Source organism: Ovis canadensis, chromosome 13 (genome assembly GCF_042477335.2).
Source record: "Ovis canadensis isolate MfBH-ARS-UI-01 breed Bighorn chromosome 13, ARS-UI_OviCan_v2, whole genome shotgun sequence".
Lineage (NCBI taxonomy): Eukaryota > Metazoa > Chordata > Mammalia > Artiodactyla > Bovidae > Ovis > Ovis canadensis.
The window spans coordinates 30,862,293-30,881,502 of NC_091257.1; the positions used below are offsets into that span (position 1 = coordinate 30,862,293).

Sequence of the window (19,210 nt, forward strand, 5' to 3'; positions counted from 1 at the left end):
CAGGTGTGATCTCGGGGTCGGGAAGATCCCTTGGAGGAGGAAATGGCAACCCACTCCAGTTTTCTTGCCTGGGAAATCCCAAGGTCAGAGAGGCCTGGTGGGCTACTACACAGTTCATGGGGTCTCAAAGAGTCAGATACAACTGAGCTCACATGCACAAGGCAGAAACTTGAAAACTCCACTGCCGAGAAAATACAGTGATGTTGCCTGGAAGAACCTGGAGGCACATCCATGATCAGCACCCAGACAGCACTGCTTCCTGGAGTCCTCTCCAAAGTCACCTTGCAGCAAAGTACAGCTGCAAAACAGAAGGGGACCCACCCCGAGAGCAGGCAGCTTGTGTGAGCAGGAAATGGACAGAGCCTGGCTTTGTGGGACTGTCACCCAGACCTGAAGACAGCCTCGGCATAAGTAATCTGAGGCTCCCCAGTTTAAGGCAGGCATCAACATACTGGTTATACAGCACCACGTCTTGGCTCTGCCCCACCAGCTATAAAGGCCTCTGCAACTCCAGCCCCCCAACCTTGCCCACCCCCAGGACCCCTTGAGGGGGCTCACCAGGGCCATCCTCCAGCCTCCACGGCCACCTGCCACCTCTCAGCCTTTAGCACCAGCGACGCCAAAGGTTCCTATGTTTGTGCCAAGGTCACTGCTGCTCACAGACCTCCAAGTGTCACTCTCCACGGGTGCTGGAACCCAGAGGCTCGGGTGGGCGATCTCTTGACCCGATTCTCCACCTGCAGCTCCCCCCAGGCCCTCCAACATTGACTTCAAGAAGAACCCCAGTGCCCACCTTGGCCCCAGAGACCAGCCAGACTCGGCAAAATCGCTTCCTCACTTTCTCCCTGCAGCCACCAAGCTCCAGAATTGCAGCACAAATCCACAACGCCTTAACTGAATATAGACTCTACCTGAATCCATGTGGCAGGCCTTGTCTCTGAATCTAGCCTGAGGCCATGGCCTTCTCTCTGCTGATTTATTTCTTCCCTCCTTAGTTTCTGGGGCAAACAGACCCCTGGGAATAATTCTAGGAAAGATGGGGAGGGGAACTGAGAGCAAAAGCAGACTCTCCAATGTGGGGAAAAAGAAGGCTTTGCCCAGCTGAGCAGGCTGGAGAATGCTTCAGAGAAGACATCAGATGTAACTGAACCTCAGAGAAGGGTGGGCTCTGGAAAGAGGTGGCCAGGCCTCCCCAGACACTGGGGTCCAAGGCAGGGTGCACAGAGCATGTGATTCTTCAGTGCTCAGAGATGAGGAAACTGAGCCGGAGGGACAGGGAAGGAAAGAAGGTCAGACCTTAGACCCTGAATAGCAGGTCAAACAGCTTGAAATGAAACAAAACCCAGTCTAAGGAATGTCTCCTACAGCTCTCTTCACACATATCCTGGGGCAGAGGAAGTCTGAGGACAGATCACACACGGTTTCAAACACCTCCTCCCTTGCCTTCCTCAACAACTGAGTCTATAAAATAAATCCCTTTCCAGCCATCTTTAAGGCTCAGATTGGCCACGTGACACAGTCTGGCTATCTACATGGTGGTGCACTCCTATGGAAGGGTTGCCACACTCCCACCACACACACACACACACACACACACACACGAGTTCTCAGGAGCAGAAAGCCCTTGGCTCTTGCCCTTCACTTTCACTCTTCTCCTACCTGGTTGAAATATAGGAGATAATGGAGCTTCCACTAAGAGGACCAAAGCCACACATGAGGAGGGCAGAACCAGGAGACAGGAAACACCCTTGAGCAGCCCTGGACCACCTCCCTCCAGCTTCCTGTTACATTTAAGAAAAGGAAAGAAGCAAGAAACAAAACAGGAAGGAAGGAGGAAAGAATCTTGATAAGAATCTTATTCATCAGATACATGTTTATACTTCATTCCTATTCATAATCTATAACCTACAGGAAAATGCATTCCCAGACACGGGAGGATCACCTGTGATATCATAAAATGGGAACAGCTGCTATGGGAGCAGTGACATAAATGATGAGCCATCCCACTACGGAACACTACACAGCGGGTAACAAGGTGACGTGAGCACACATGTACACGCACATAGCGACACGGAAAGGCTTCCACCGCAGATTGTCAAGGAAAACAAATTAACAGAACAAGAGTGGCCCATTTAAGTGATTTTAAAAATCATAGGTGTGCATGACCTATCTGCTGCTGCTGCTGCTGCTGCTGCTAAGTCGCTTCAGTCGTGTCCGACTCTGTGCAGCCCACAGACGGCAGCCCACCGGGCTCCTCCGTCCCTGGGACTCTATAAATGTATAACTAAAAGAAGTACATACACTTGCCTGTTACCAAAGGCTGTTCCTGGGCTTGTGGGAGACCAGGCTTGGGCTGGGATGAAAAGGGGCTTTTGTTCTCCCCTCTCTGCTTCTGTGGAGAAAGTAGCTGAAAAGCATGATTAGTTTGCTCCCTTCCCTTTGAGTAATTAAATTCTAGACTTTGCTAAACCTGAGCAGATGAGTAAATGTCTTGGACGACCATCCTCTACATGACTCTACATGTATTTGACTCTACAATTCCAGATATTTCCGTCGATCTCCCATCACAGAGAGACAGATGGTGGCATGGATGGGGGTCCAGCAGGACTGCTATGTTGGCGGCATTTCTCTGCTGGGCACCTGCCCCTAGAGACCTAGAAATGGAATTCTTGCACCCCGATCAAATATGTTACTGGGCCATTCAAAGAACTGGCTGCATGACACCCCAAACCCAGCCAAAATGCCCTTGCCCATGCTCCCCCAGGGACCCCAGCCCTACATCCCACTCCACAGACCTGGGAGTCTGAATCAAGAGCTCCCATCACTTCCCCACCACACTAAGGGTTCAAGGACATCAGCTTCTGGCTTTCTGGGTTTTGCTCACCGTGGGTCTGCCAACGCCATTAGCAGGGTGAGTGGATGTGACCTGTGAATTACACAGCTGCTCAGCGGGATAATTGCTCTGTAATCTAAACCATAATGGTGTGAGAGAGTGGCTGCTCTGCACGTCTGAGGACGTTCACAAGACACAGTGTCCTGCGAAAAGAGCACCAGCTGGCTGTGTGGGGTCCCACAGTGGCGAGAGCACCACGGGGGCGTCCAGTGGTAGAGACAGGATCCACGTACACGCTTGTGCAGGGAGCTGACCAAAACTTTCTGAAGCATTAGGTCAAGTAAGTGCAGAGTAGCAACTGTGCACACAGGGGATGAGGGGCAGGGGGCAGACGGTTCATCTTAAAGTCAGCACCAGGGCCTGCCAGAGCAGCACAGGGCTCACAGGACGGGCCCCTGCACAGCGTCTCAGAGGCGGACCTGCCTCCAGGTTGCCGTGGGCAGCCTGGCACCCACTGGAGAACAACAGGGACCGCACATCCCTCTCCTACCTGGCGTCCTGCCTCTAGAGCCAAGTCCCACTTCAGTCTAGTCCTGCAGCCGTTCCATAGTCACCAGCCACCCAGGCCTGAGCTGGGCAGATGCAGATGACAGCCTGGGGCTGAGCCCAGCAGGGGCCACGCTGGGGCTGTCCCTGGCAGCCAAGCAGCTGCGGGGGCCAGGGAGCAAGGGAGGGATGATTACACCACAAACAACCATCGGGCGCTGGTGGACAGGAGATGCAGGTTGGGAGGGCTGCACTCAGAACCACCCCTCCCCACCCTCAAGGCCACTGGGGTGCTGGTCGGAGCCAGGGCTGCACAGCCTCCTACCTGCTGCTCAGGAGGCATACTGAGACCAAGGTCCCCTTCTGGCGGCAGCCTGTGGTTTTTGCAGAGGCTGAAGGGTCCATGAGAAATGTGTGATGGGTGGGAGAGAGGGGCTGAGGGAGCATGCTGAGGATATAGCGTGGGGGACCATCACTTCATAGTGGCTCTGGAGTCTGCCCCCCAAGGAACAACCACCCACCCCCTAGTGCTCCCCCATCTCCCTGACCCTTCTACCCAGTGGCCCCTCTCAGCTTGAGGAGGAGCGAATGGAACTCCCTCACTAGTCTCTCTTATCCTCTGGCCCACCTGCCACCTGCTTCCCCACCCGCCCACTCAAAGGGTGCTTTTAAAGCTTAAAAGGGGGGAGAAATCCCCAAACCCTCCCAGTAACAAAGAATCATGTAATTACTTTGCAGCTACTTGTCCTTGGTAATTTGATGCTTGTGTTGCTATAATTACACATTCCGTGGAGTTACAGAGTCGCAGTTCTGGGGTGGCCCATCAGTGACATCTGCAGTATTTGAAAAAAAAAAAAAAAAAAGTCAGAGCCCTGGTTGATGGAGCTGCAGATCCAGCCGTGGAGGGGGAGGGGAGGGAAATGCAGGACTGGGTGCAGGTCAGGCGCTGGGTGGGTGCTAGGAGGAGGGACCAAGCAAGTCTTTCTTTAATGCCCACTGTGTGCTGGCCCTGGTTTATCCGGGAGCGCGCGGGGTCTGTATGGGAAAATTCTCCCCCTCTCCGCACCTTCTGTGCATATGGACCCTGGTCCGAGTTCACCTCTCAGAACAGCTCTCTGCTCCATCCTCACCCACATCCCTGCCTCCACTGTCCCCATGTTCATCTCTTCTCCCTTAAACGACCTTTTTACAAAGAGGAAGCTGAAACCCTTCCTTCCAGCCCAGCACCCCCTGGCTTACCGCTGCCTTCCGGAAAACATGCAAAGCTCCAGCCTGGACCACTAGGAGGTCTGGCGGTGCCCTGGCTCCAGCCGCATCCCACGCCTTGCTCCTCCCACTTCATGGGAGGCTGTGCTGGGAGTGGCATCCCTGAGGAGGAAGGTCAAGGTCAGAGCAGGCGCCCCTCACCCCTAACCCCCAGACAGGGAAGGCCCAGGTCTCTCTCCCTGGTGGGTGTGGGAGCTACGGCAGGCAGCTCTCCAGTGGGGCTGGAGACCTAGTCCTTGCAGCCTCCTCTCTTGCAAGGTGGTTCAGGGTTTGCAAACCAAATTCATGACGATAGAGGGAGCAGCAAGGATGAGGGAGCAGGTGGGCCACCCTTCTGAGATCCGTTAACGCGACATGAGTGAACTGCTGTAACTGCCCCCACGGTATGAGAAGGGGGAGCACACCTCACTTCTTGCTGGAACAGGGTCGGACTCAGGAGTCCAGGCCTCCCAGGCTCCACAGAGTGAGATGATCTGCAGGCAGCAGGCTTTGTTTCCCGGGGCGCCACAGATACCCATCAGGTAGGTGCTGCTGCATGTCTGTGATCAGAAGCTTGCAAAGGTTAAACACACCCCAGATACCAGGGCGCTGACATTCCGTCTCCTCATAACTGAGCAACAGAACTGGGACCTCCACCAGCTTCTGCTATCGGGCACCTGTGCGCAGGGCAGCCGAACAGGTCGGGGCCGGGGGCATCCCTCTCCCCTCGGTCCTCCATCCCCACCCAGCTGCTCAGCCCTCACCGAGGAGACCACAGGTCCAGGCTTAGTCACACCACCTCTGAGCATTGTCCAGTCCTGGCTCAGGAGGCCAGGGGCTGTGGGCTGTCCACTGGCTTTCTGAGGCTATGGAATGCATTCTGTGTCCCCTCACCACCCCTGGGGAGCGTGTCAGCACGGATGGGAGCAGGAAAGACGGGACGGGACACGTCAACTCCTCAGAGCGTTAACACCCAGCGCCTCTACCCATGCACCTTGACCTGCTCTGCAAAGCCCTGCCCCTTCAGTTCCAGGGGCATCCTCCTCTGATTGCCCTTCTGTCCTCCTTTGCCAGCAAGCCTCCAAATGGTCTCACTCTTCTCCTTAAAAGAAAGACAGTAATAACCATCCCTTATCAAGAATATACTATGGGACTTCCTGGTGGCAGAGTGGATAAGAATCTGCCTGCCAGTGTGAACATGGGTTCAATCCTTGGTTTGGGAAGATTTCACATGTAATGGAGCAGTTAAGTCCACGCACCACAGCCACTGAACCCGAGCTCTAGAGTCCGCAGGCCACAGCCACAGAAGCTCAAGTTCTGCAGTGAGAATCCACGGCAATGAGAAGCCTACGCGCCACAACTTCGTCAAGCAACAAAGAGCCTGAGAGCTGCAATGAAGGCCCAGTGTGGCCGAAAAACAAAAAGCGCACACCATATTAGCTCCCTGCTGCTGCCCTAACAAATCACTACAAACCTGGAGCAACAGAAACTCTTCTTTCACAGTCTGGAGGCCAGAGGCCAAAAGTCAAGGTGTCAGCAGAACCATGCTCTCTGCGGAGGACACCTTCCTGGCCTCTTCCAGCTTCTGGCAGCTCCTGGCATTCCTTGGCTTGTGGCCACATCACTCCCGTCTCTGCCTCTGTCCTCACACAGCTGCCTTCTCTCTGTCCCTGTCTCCTTCTCTCCTATACAGACACTCTTGGTGAACTCCAGACCCACCCTAATCCAGGCTCATCTCATCTCCATCCTTACCTTCACTGTACCTGCAGAGACCCTATTTCCAAAGGAGGTCACATTCTGAGATTCTATATGGACATGGCCTTGCGGGGCTCACTGTTCAACCCACTCCACCCACCACATGTGGACACAAGGCTGGACGTTTACCTCGTTACCTGATTGACTATGCTTCTCATCCCCACACTCAATAAGGAAACTTGAGGCTTCAAGAAATGGACCGAGTGGCAGCCACTGGTGTCCTTGTTTGTCCCCCTCTGCCATGCTGCAGCTAAAACGGGGGGCTTCCCCAGGATGGTGTCCACAGCTGGGGAAGTGGCTGGACACTGACCCCCTCTGTTGCCTGCACTCCCAGGCCTGTGATTGAAAGGGGGTGACTAGCTAACAGTCCAAACTCTGAATACCATATAAACCCTGACGGCTGAGAGGCAGAGGCCACAGAGGCAGGCTCAGAGCAGGATGTCCTTGGCTAGCTAAGTAGGGCAGACTCTGGGGAAAGGCTGTGGCCAGCAGGTCTGTTTCTTTGTAGAGGCTGGTGGCAAGGAGAGGGCAACTTCAAAGGTTCCCCTTGGTTCGAATGACCATGGAGCTTGAATATGGGCAGGGTGCTGTTTTTCAGAGAAAGCTTTACGCAACAGCTCTTTGAGCTTTAAAGAGGGGTCAGTCACCTGGTTGCCATGCAGAAAGCACAGAATTGCAGAGAAATAGAAGGCACAGGTCCCGATGCGGAGGCAGATGCACTGATGAGGAAATGGACAGAGAACAGCCCACAACGACCACGCAGAAGAAAAAGGAAAGTGGGCCCAAACTCTCCCCTTGAATGAGCTCTCGAGGACAAAAGAGATGAGCAGGGTTGGTGAATAAAAAGACCTTGGATCTAGTGGTAGGCATCAGTTAAGCGTCTCAGCTCTTCGTCTGCATTCCCAGGGTTCACTTCAAAGATGAGCCGGTGAGCAGGAAGGGTGAGCAGGAAGGGTGAGCAGGAAGGGTGAGCAGGAAGAATCACAAGTGGCTGCAGCCTGGAGAACACCCCTGGGATGCCGGCGAGGGTGTGAGGGCGGCCTGAGCAGCAGAGAACAGCCAGCAGGGAGCCCCCACAGGAAGCCAGGCCCCCGAGCAGCATCTCTCGCTTTGGGTTCTGGTTTTAAGAAGCCGAACAGTCTCTTGAGGAAGCCAGACACCACTTCTCGAGCTTTCCCGAGGGAGGGGAAAGGGGCTTCTTAGACTTCCAGGATTTCATCTTCCCACAGAACCTTGGCAAATTCCACCATTTCATTTTCTTCCCAGAGTCACATGGCTGAGAAGTGAGTCTGTGAGACCCTGAAACCTTGGTGCCACTTCTCCCAACACATGAAATACTGGCTTCCGCCCCGGGTGGCAGTACGTGGCCAAGAGCCCTGCCTTTTCGGATGGAAATAAAGGGACAGTGGACTTCCCCAGTGGCTCAGCAGCAAAGACTCCGCCTGCAATGCAGAAGACGCAGGTTCCATTCCTGGGTCAGGAAGATCCACCGGAGACGAAATAAAGGGACTAGCTTAGTGATGGTCCAGAGGGACTTCAGTTTCTTCAGGGGGCATCACAAATTGATTTTTTTAAAGACTCATGCAGCATTTATATTCATTTTAACTCAAAATAATTGTACCATGAGGGGCTAAAGAAATGGAGAGATGAAGAAGGCTCCGTGGAGGGAGGCAGCCCCCGATTCGCTGGCTGGATACATTAGCGGTGGCTGAACGGCTGGCTATTCCACCAGGTTGTGCTGAGGCAGCAACACATTACTTGTCAGACGAGGAAATGGAGTGAGAAAGGGAAACGGGTCTCTTTTCACAGAGAGCGACTAGCCCAGGACCAGGATGAAAACAAGGACCCCTAGTCCCACGCCCCGGCCTGCCTGAGCCAGATCCCCCTGTGGACTTGGTTTTAATTCAAGGGAAGATCATGTATCAAATTAACTTGACTCTGGAACAACTGCGAACACTCAATAAATTATAGAAACAGAACTCTGTAGCCGGAGGGGACCCTGGAAGTTACAGGGCCAGTGATTCGCAGCTGTCGAATTACCCGCAGGACTGTGAACACGGGCCGAGTGGATGGGCATGGGGACCCACTGACTCGAGAGGGGCTCCTGATTTTATAAGTGAGAAATCTGACAGCCACCCAGGGCCCCCACCAGCCCGTAAAGGATGAGAGGACAAGAACATCACAGACCCTCTGGGAAGTGTCTGTCTGTTTGGAAGCTGGGCTTATTTTGGCCTGAAAGAGGGAAAAAACTACCACGGAGGACCTGGTCGCCAGGGCTGGGGCATTTGGAGTGTCCCCGGGGGGAACTGGGGACTCCTCCAGACTTCTAAGACAGTGAGAAGACCCAGCCTGAGCAGAAGGGTGGTTCCATCTGAGCCCAGGCACAGAGGGTCTGGCTCAGCACTTTCCAAAGACAAGGCTTGAGGCAGGGATTCTTGGAGCTCTTTGTTCAGCCCTGTACATTCCTGTCAAATCTGAAAATTGGAGCCCCCCCAAAAGCTTATTATTATTATTCTTTTCAGTCTTTTTCAAAGACATAAAGGCATGAAAAGCAAGAGAGTGCAAAAACGTGCATGTGGCCAGAGGGAGCTCTGTTCGCCAACCTGAAATCTCTGTTTCTCGTTAATTAGAGGAGCCGAGAAATCACCCTTCAAAAGCTGGCTTTTCAACTCAAACTGCCAACTGCTCATCCTCTTTGCAGGAACCACACTGCTGGCCGCCTCTGGAGCCCGAGCCCTGGATGGCCCAGTGCCCTGGACGCACAATTGGAACAGCCACTCTCACCACTCAGCCTGCTGACTGCTGCAGAGGGGGCCCCTGGCTCAGCCTCTTTATCTGTCACCGGCGGGAGCAGGGCCGTCCGCACGCTCCTCGTGGAGCCGGGCTGGCGGAGCTGCTATTCCTCCATGCCAGGCGCTGGCCGCTGCTCCTCTCCCCACTTCCAGGATCTGGATCCCGTCCGGCCCTGGGCTCACTCCCTGGCTGGCTCCACTCTGGCTCACAGACCACAGGAACGGCTGGGGAAGTAGTGCTGGCGGGGGGTGGCAGCTCTGGGAGCTGGACCTGCAAGCACAGAGGCTTCCTCTCCTGCTTGCCCGAGCTCGGGCAGTCAGAGACCACACAGGGGTCCGGGGGCGGTGGGCACCAAGGGGCTCATGTAACATGTGGCCTCAACCCCACATGGATGCGGAAGGGGAACGCTGGACACCAGGCTTCCCACCATGAAGGATTGTGACGCTGCAATTTACAAAAGGGGAAATAAATTTGTCCTTAGTCCCTGATCCCAGCACAGAGCTCCCCAACCCTTGGCATTACCTAGGGGAGGAGACTGAAAAAGTGTCCTTGTTATGTGACTGAAGTGCCTGGAGGGCTGGCACTTCAGCCTCTCCCCGAGCTCTGCGGAGCGGGCAGAGCTGGAGACCGAGTCAGTCACCAATGGCCAATGCCTCTTTCATTCCACGAAGCAGCAGAACGGATGGCATGACTGGTTCACGACTATATTCAGAGGCGGCGAAAGCTCACAAAGCAGAAGAAACTTCTCAAATTCTGGTGGAGGCTGGGAGTGGGGGTGGAGAAGAAAGGGAGGGGTCTTGAGGAAAGAAGGAAGAGGTAAACAGGCAGAAAAACTTATGCAGGAAGAAAGGAAACAGCTAGTAAAGCAAGAGGGGATGCTTCATGCTGGCCTGGGGGACATCCACTTAGGGTCATCCCAAAGGTCTGAGCCAACTCCTGGAGGGAGCCCTGGGGTGGCGTGGGAAGGAGCATAACATGCCTGGGTTTCCTTCTAAGTTTAAATTTCTTACACCTTATGATGAATCTGAACATCCGTGGCATCTCCTGAGTTCATGTTTGTTGGCTCTAAGGGGATGGTGGACAAGTTGGGGCCCCAGCTAAGGGTATAGAGAAAGCCCTAACCCTCAGCTCTAGTCAACCCAGGCAAGAATAACATCTTTACTGTGGGCTATGAGCCACTTTCAGAGGCTAAAAAACAGAAGACAATGGGTCCTTCAGGCTCTCTCCTACCCAGTCTGCCTCACATCCTGGCTGGAAAGACAAGGAGAAAAGTGGGGGAGGCTGGCATCTTGGATCTCCAGACCACTGCGTGGTCCCTCTGCACCTCAATGCCACATGGGGTCCCACAGAGTCAGAGGTGGAAGTGCCAAGTTGCAGAGCTGTTCCAGTGCTGGGGTAGGGGGTGTGGAGATGGGGTAATGGCAACAAGAACAGCCTCACAGAGTGAGAAGCACTTGGAATGGGTAGTTAGACCCTTGGTTCTGGAACCAGTTCCAGAGATGGGAGTAAGTACTCTTCTCCCGGCCCCGAGCTTTCAAGCAAAGACATCCTCCAGAAAGGGGAGGCAGGTGTGTTGAAGGAAAGAGTCCTGGGAAAATCCAAGCTAAATTTCTTACCTCCTGGCAGAAAGTGGGTAAAAAGACCCTGAGCAGGAGGTGAGTTTGGGGAATTCCATAGACAAGGCAGTGGAAAGGGTAGCGAAGCAGGGAAGGTTCACCCTCAGCCTCAGCGTGACACAGCCAAGCATCTGCTGGAGACATTCATAGCCTCAAAAAACCCTCAGGCTTTGTAAAGTACCTGAGGACCTTCCAGAACCTTCATAATTAGTCTGGGTGGGGAAGAGGAAGGCGAGGCCATAGGAATTTTAAAGAAAGAAAATAAGGCTGCAAGCTCAGGTCTTAGAGACTAAAAGAGAAATGTCACAGGGAGAGAGGTTAGCAGCTGCCCCCGATAGGGTGGAAATGGGATATTCCAAACCCACCACCAGGACAGGGAACCAGGTCTAGCTCATGGTTCCACCCTCCGAATCTCGGTTCTCATATGGATTGTGTTGTTCAGCTGCTCGGTCGTGTCCGACTCTTTGTGACCCCATGAACTGCAGCACGCCAGGCTTCCCTGTCCTTCACTACTTCCTGGAGTTTGCTCAAACTAATGTCCATTGAGTCGATGATGCCATCCAACCATCTCATCCTCTGTTACCCTCTTCTCCTCCTGTTTTCAATCTTTCCCATCCTCTGTCACCTTCTTCTCTTCTTGCCTTTAATCTTTCCCAGCATTAGAGTCTTTTCCAATGAGTTGGCTCTTCACATCAGGTGGCCAAAGTATTGGAGCTTGAGCATCAGTCCTTCCAATGACTATTCAAGGTTGATTTAAGATTGACTGGTTCGATCTCCTTGCAGTCCAACGGACTCTCAAGAGTCTTCTCCAACACCACAGTTTGAAAGCATCAGTTCCTTGGTGTTCAGCCTTCTTTATGAGCCAACTCTCACATCTGCACATGACTACTGGAAAAACTATTGCTTTGACTATATGGACCTTTGTCGACAAAGTGATGTCTCTGCTTTTTAATATGCTGTCTAGATTTGTCAGAGCTGTTTTGTTTGTTTGTTTGTTTGTTTTAGTCCATATGGATAGGGGGGTTTTAAGATGAGCTGCTTAGCATCTCTGAAATGTCTTTGGTGTTGGAGAAGAAGTAGGTCACAGGTCAGAACAAGCTAGACCAGGCCTCGGGGAGGCTCAGAGCTCCCACAGCTCCCATGCACAGCCCCCTGGCTGGCAGAACCAGAAGTGATACAGGTGCAAATCAGAGCAGGGGAGAGCCACCTAGCCATTCCAGAGGTTAGGTCCCACGATGAAACTCCCTAGTCCTTCTTCATCAGCATCTCACCCAGGTTCCGCTGAGGGATGCAACGGAGTTGGACCTCTGACGCTGGCTCAGGACAGAACGCCCCTGTGAGGTGTGTGGTGATGGGCCAGGAATTCTGGGCATGACCTGAGGGTAAGAGAACTCATGCTGCACCCCGAAAATCTGTCAATGTGGTCCAGGTTACTGGGACAAATTCTCATCCAGTCCAGATATTAATGTACTACCCTGCAATATGGCTGAATCAATATCCAGCAACACTATGGCTTCTGATCCCAGCTATTCACTCCCAACCTCCAAGGGCCTGAGGGGCAGGGCTGCATGCTTTCCAAGGCAACCACACTGGTGGAGAAGCCTCGCGGAGCAGGGCCCAGGAGACTAGCCTCCCTCAGTTTAAAGGGTCTGCCCTCCATGCATGAGAGGGCTTGCAGGAACAGGGTGTGGCCTCAGATACTACAAGAACCTAGAGCGCTTAAGACAGCAACAGTGTAAGGGACCACATTAAGAACACCCAGCAAGGGCTTCCCTGGAGGTTCAGTGCTTAAGAATCGGCCTTGCAATGCGACGGGCACTGACTCGATCCCTGGTCCAGGAAGTTTCCACCTGCCGCAGAGCACCTAAGCCTGTGCCCCGCAATTACTGAGCCCACAAGCTGCCGCTACGGAAGACTGCGCACCTAGAGCCCCGGCTCTGCAGGAACAGAAGCTACAGCGGTGAGAAACCCGAGCACCACAATTAGAGAGTAGCCCCCTCTCACCACAACTAGAGAAAGCTCACGTGCAGCAACAAAGACCCCCCCCCACCACCACCGAATAAATAAATAGATCTTTAAAAACGAAGAAAAAAGAGAACACCCAATGAACAGCACTTTACAGGAAAACCCAGCTTGCCTAAAGTGTGGAGAAGTGGTAGGTGAGGTTTGAAAGTGCCATTAATGCCCGATTGTGGGTGTCCTCACACACCGGCTAAGAGGTGTGGCTTTTCCTTGCAAGCAAGGGGAAGGCGATGAAGAGGGCAAGAGGCAACTGGAATTTGTGTCCAGAGGCACGCTGGCAGCACCGCTCATGCCCACCAAAGGGCCCCTCCCTCTTCCATGCTTCTGCCCCGTGCCAGCTCCTGCCCTGGTCAGCTTTCCAGGTCAGTACTCGGCACCGAGAGTTTATTAAACATGATTCTCTGAGTGTGTGAATGGATAGTGTGTCATCTACAGGAATCCAAAGGGAAGGAGTATAAAGAACACTAAATATGACACCACATTTACAACAACCATTTAAAACCTCAACAGTGAAAGAGAAATTATTATTCAATTATTTCTCTTAGGCAGAGACATCTACCTGAAATAAATATTTTGGTAAGTCATTTGGGGTAAATTACACGATCATCAGAAATGACCACAGAATGGCCTTTAAGGAATGTGGCTCTAGTTAACCCCGTCGCCCTCTGCTTCACCACAATCTGTACGGAGCTTTCTACAAGTCTGGGAGTGGAGGCTGGGCATGGCTGCTCAGCTTCTCATGAAAGAAGAAGGGACAGTCACCCAGATCGGGCACTTCCTGGGGACAGGGAAGTGGAAAGACGCTCCGAGAAAGGATGTTCAAGGGGCAGAGCATCTGAAACGGATCTTTGAGTCGTTTGCTGCAAACCCCCTCATTTTCCTCCCTAGGGATCCTGCTTGGCTGACTTCGGTTCTTGGGTCAGGGGTTTGTTCATTTCAAGTTCTGTTCCCAAGCTGGTGCAGGGTAGAAAGAGGCTGTTCTTCATAAATGCTAGGACCTGAGGATGAGGGATAGCTGACATCTGGCACCGGTGGACTGACCGTGAGTCATCCATGCTGGACGGGCCCTGAAGACAGCCTCCAGGAGGATACAGGGCTGGGGAGAGGCAGGTGGCCAACGCGAGGATGAGACAAATCCCTGGGGACAGCGGACAGCTCCAGTGGCTCCTTGACCGGCCCACCACCAACGCCAGCACCTGCTCGGGTCCCTGATTCCTCTGTTTGTGTGATGATCTTTGATTCTCACAACTTAGCAGGCGAGCGGAACACAGGGAGGGCAGGACACCAAGGGGAAAAGACTCAAAGGAAGTTTTTCCAGGGGGAAAAAATAAATAATAATAGGCTTTCACAGCAAGCACTGCTCTGGGAATTCAACTATTCACCCTGTGTTCTAAGTGTACATTTACTAAGAAAGCAAAAATAAACCAGATGAAAGCCATTGAAACCCTCCCAGAAAGAAGGCTTCCCCAGCTTGTACCCCACCACCACTTCGCCCCATGACTCTCTGGAGTGTGGTGCAGCTAGCCGCAGAAAGGGAAGGCTGTAATTAAAAGGAGACTGGCTGGTGCTGATGCTCAAATTAAACTACTTTAAACAACAACAACAACAACATTTTCAATAAAGAGAGGCCAAACTCAGCATGCTTTAGTCATTACTGGAGCACTTTTCTTCCAGGAGGGTTAGCAAATAGGAAGTACAGGGCCTTGAAATTTTGATCAAGCAAAGTGTTTTAAAGGGTTTTTATTTCCTCCCTGTTCATTAAAATTGCACTACTGTGATTCTATTCTGTGTATAAACTAACTACACACACGCCTGCTGTGTTGCTTCTACCCAATGAGGACAATAGGCCCCTCTGCAGGAGCTAATATCTCTTTTAGGATTTGTTGGGGAAAAGCCATACAGACAAAAATATAAATGAAAATAGCCCCATATATATTTATATATATATAAACATACAAAAACAAGTGCCTATTCCCATCACTAGGGTAGTGGCTTTGAACTTGAGAACATAAGAAAAATACGTCTATTAGATCAAAGAAACAGATCTAAACTTGGTAATATGACTTACAGGGGCCCAGAGGCCCCTCATGCCATGACTGAACCTGGGAGAACTGAACCCCAGCATCTCAGAGAAGAGAAGGACCCTGGCCGTGGCAGCCTGGAGCCTGCTATTCCCAACACAACCCCCTCCCTTTTGGCTCAGCGATAACAAAGGAAGGGAAAGAAAAAGAGAGAACCAGGAGGAGAGGGAGAGAGGCCTGGGCAAGAGAGAGAAAAGCAAAGTGATGAGACGGAAGGAAAGAGCTCAGAGTGCCTTTGGTCAAAGTAAGAGAAACCAGTTCAAGTCAGATTACGAGAAACAGAGAGACGTACTTTCAACACAAAGGGTGATTTGTGGAAATCCACTCAAGTGGGCCTTGGGAAAAGTTCTAGAGCAAGGGTCTAGACTATCTTCAGGCCCCCAGGGCACCCCCCAGGCTCTTTCAGTTCCCCACCCTACTCCTCCCACCACCTAATTCCAGGCCAGCACCCTCACTTCTCAGCCCTCAGAGAAGTGCACGCAAAGACACACAGGGTCTCAGGATCACACATGTGTGTCCTCACACCCAGCTGCGTGCAGCAGCCAGCTGGCCATCTCCGAAGCCCAAGTCCAGCCTCCCCACAGTGAAAATCTGATTGGCCTACACACCCAGCTCAGCCCAATACTGCAGGGAGGGGTCACGTGATGCGAACATGGGCCAGAGCCCAGCTCTGGAGCAGAAGCTGGGGGAGGAGGGGGGTTCCCATGCAAGGGGACCACCCAAAAGCTCAGGTGAGAAAGGCTCTGGCAAATGAGAGGATGGGGAGTGAGTGGAAGTCAGATGGTTTTATCTGGAGGCCAGTGGTGCCCTGGGTGAGGGCAGTTTCAGGGGCATGTAGGGCTGACAGACAGACATCCATGGGAAGAAGAGGTGGGGGGACAACACTGGAATATTTGGGCTGAGCACCCAAGGGGAGAGAAGGAGTCACAGCTGGGAGATCAGGGGTCCTAAAGGAGTGTTTTCAAAGGGAAAAGTTCTGAACACACTTGACCGATGATGGAAAAGAGCCAGTAGGTGGAAATTTGCTGTGTGATGCAGTCAGCCCAACCCAGTGCTCTGTGACAACCCGGGGTGGGGTGGCACAGGGCGGGAGACGGGAGAGGGGTCCAAGGGGGAGGGGCCACGAGTATTCCTATGGCTGATTCATGTTGACGTTTGGCAGAAACCAGCGCAATAGTGTAAAGCAATTATCCTCCAATAAAAAAATTTTTTTAAAGAGCCAGTAGAGGAGAAACACTGGATCCCAAGAAGGCAGGTGGAAATGCTGGCTTTGGGAAAGAGGGGGGACAATTCTTCCATCTCAACAGAAATGAAGCAGGAAACAAAGAGCAGTCAGAGCCTGTAATCAAAGCATCCCAACAAAGTGGTGTGTGTGTGTGTGCATGTGTGCACAGGCGTGTGGTGTGTGTGTGGGTATGTGTGCGTGTGCGTGTGGTGTGTGTGTATGTATGTATGTGTGTGTGCACATGTGTGGTGTGGGGGGGTATGTGTACGTGCGTGTGTTGTGTGTGGGGGGTATATGTGTGTGTGTGTGGTGTGTGTGTATGGTATGTGTGCGCACATGTGGGGGGTGTGCATGCACGCGTGTGCAGTGTGTGTGGGTATGTGTGCGTGCATGTGGTGTGTGTGCGCAAGCATGTGTGGTGTGTGTGTGTGTGTGTGGGAGTGTGTGTGGTGTGTGTGGGTATGTGTGTCCGTGCATGTGGGGTGTGTGTGTGTGTGATATGTGTGTACGCATGTGGGGTGTGTGTGTGTGCAAGCATGTGTGGTATGTGTGTGTGTGCATGTGGGTGTGTGTGTGTGATATGTGTGTACGCATGTGGGGTGTGCGTGTGTGTGCAAGCATGTGTGGTGTGTGTGTGTGATATGTGTGTACACATGTGGGGGGGTGTGTGCATGCGTGCGTGTGTGGTGAGTGTGGGTATGTGTGTGTGCGTGTGGTGTGTGTGTGTGTGGTATGTGTGGTGTGTGTGGGTATGTGTGTGCGTGCATGCGGGGGGTGTGTGTGTGTGCAAGCATGTGGGGTGTGTGTGTGCGTGCATGTGGGGTGTGTGTGTGTGTGATATGTGTGTACGCATGTGGTGGGGGGGCTGTGTACACACACATGCACAAGCATGCAAGGGATAGGAAGCAGGGGGACACTGTATAGACCATGGACACGGACTAAATGAATGAATTAATAAATAATGAGCTGATGAGTGAATACTCAGCACATCTGCTGAGAGACTGCAAACCAGGCCTGCTCTCTTTTTCTTTTTTGAGTAAGATTTGTCCTCAAATTGCCACCTATGCCCCTTGGCAGTACAGTATCTGGACTAGCAGACAGGAACCATCCCATTACCCCCTGGAAGTGGGCCATCCTACTGCCCACAGACCAGCCAAACTTCTTCTCTAAAACATTTTAAATTAACTATAAAAGCTGGAAAAGTGTGATTAAGCCCCTACAGCTGCAAATCACAGAGCGTGCAACAACTGGGCCCAGATCATTTTAAGGGCCGTTGTTACGAGTGAAAACAACAGGCAGACGTCCCTGGCTGGGTCCCTCTCCTCCACCACCGCCTGAATGCCCTCCACACCCCAGTAGGTACCAGATCTGCCTGCGCAGGACACCCCACTCTACAGAGCCCCAGGGTCAGGAATAAAGCCCCCTGGAATAACTGGGCTGTTGAATTTCAAATCGAATCACCCCCACAGGCCCATCTTCTCCAGTTCCTGGGCTCATTAGAGCTCAGATAATGGAACGGCTCCTCCCGCTAATGGCCCAAGAGCAAGTGAAGGAGGGAAACCAGCCCCTCTCCTACTTTCTGAAGAGAAGCAGGGAGGAAATGGTCACTGACTATAGCCCCAAAGTTTTTAAGAGTTTTGGAAGAACTTCCTACCATGAGTGATCTGGAGCATGAAGAATGGATTCACCAGGAGGCAGTGGTTATAGGCAGAACAGACATTCATCCGTGCGTCCTAGTGACCGATCTCCAGTGCTCTAGAAGGTTCCACAGCTAATCTCACCAGTAGGCAGGAAGTGTGAGAGATTCCTGGAGCCAGAAGAGGTCTTCAGAGGCCGCAGGACTGCCTGCCAGGGAAGTGACATTGGCTGGGAGCTGCCTGACTTGTGTTGATCTTAGGACGCGCTCTCCAGGGACAGTGAAGAATGTGATAGCAACTGGACAACTGGAAACAGAGAACTCAACCGAGATGTTCCTAGTAATCAGCCCTGTGTGCAGGGCTCAGCTGCACTGGCCTGCTGTTGCTGGAAACCAGAAAGCGCTCTGGGCTTGCAGCATTCCCTGGGCCAGGACTCCACTGGCGCCTCTGCCAGGGGCCACAAGAACAGAGAGTGCCCCTTACTGCCCCGAGGTCTGATGCTGAGCCCTAGCTGCCCTCCAATCACTTTCGCTTGCTTAGAAATCATCTGATCTTCAGAAAGTGATACCTAACAAGGAAGAGAACTTGGAGTTGGGGCTTCTATGCCAAAGAAAGCTAAGAGCAGCCCCCTAATCATGTGGGGACCCAGCAAGTGTTCCGGAAAGGACAAAAGCAGTTTGGTTACCTCCACAGATGAGATGTGTTGTCAAGCGCCCCGGTGCCCAGAAGGTGAAAAGGTAAACAGGTTCTACCCGGTCCTATTAAAGCCACTCCCACTAAATTGAATGGAAACAAAGGGGTTCATGGCTCCTGGGCTTTCCTAGCCCATCAGGCTGGGAATCACTTCTTACAGGCAAGTGACCTCAGGAAAGAGAATCAGGATTCCTCAACCAGATTCCACCTCATCCCTGATCTGTGCTTCCTGTTGTTGTTCTTAGCTGGGAAGAAACTTTGGGGTCACCTCAAGCAATGCAGTGACCCATCTGAGTTCCCTTCCCGCTTCCCATCCATCATGAAACCTGCAAAGGAATTATGAAGAATCCCAAGGACCTGCTTACGTGAGTGTCCCAGAAATCTCAGAAGAGGAGAGGGATGTGGACGGGCTTCTCAGGTGGCTCACTGGTAAAGAACCTGCCTCCAGTGCAGGAGACACAGGTTCAATCCCTGAGTTGGGAAGATCCCCTGGAGAAGGAAGTGGCAACCCACTCCAGTACTCTTGCCTGGAAAATCCCATGGACAGAGAAGCCTGAAGGTCTATAGCCCATTAATTACAAAGAGTTGGACGTGACTTAATGACTCAACAACAAAAACAACAAAGGGATGTGGACACCAAAGTTTCACAACCCAAAGGCTTTGGCCAGCCCAATGATGTCACATGATGGGGGAGCAAGAGTGAGCTATCACCATGGCAACCAGAAGGACCACCTGTGACTCAGGGATCTCTCCTCCTGGGCTAC

General features: G+C 52.5%; 1 long non-coding RNA gene across 1 annotated transcript; it reads right to left on the reverse strand.

Annotated features, from left to right (window-relative positions):
• Nucleotides 1-4,110: 4,110 nt before the first annotated feature.
• LOC138417334 (uncharacterized) lies at nt 4,111-17,873 on the reverse strand. Its single transcript, XR_011248077.1, has 3 exons — nt 17,771-17,873; nt 4,619-4,747; nt 4,111-4,212 (listed from the first exon to the last, which is right to left on the reverse strand). It is a non-coding gene; the product is annotated as an uncharacterized lncRNA (long non-coding RNA).
• Between the last annotated feature and the right edge of the window lie 1,337 nt (nt 17,874-19,210).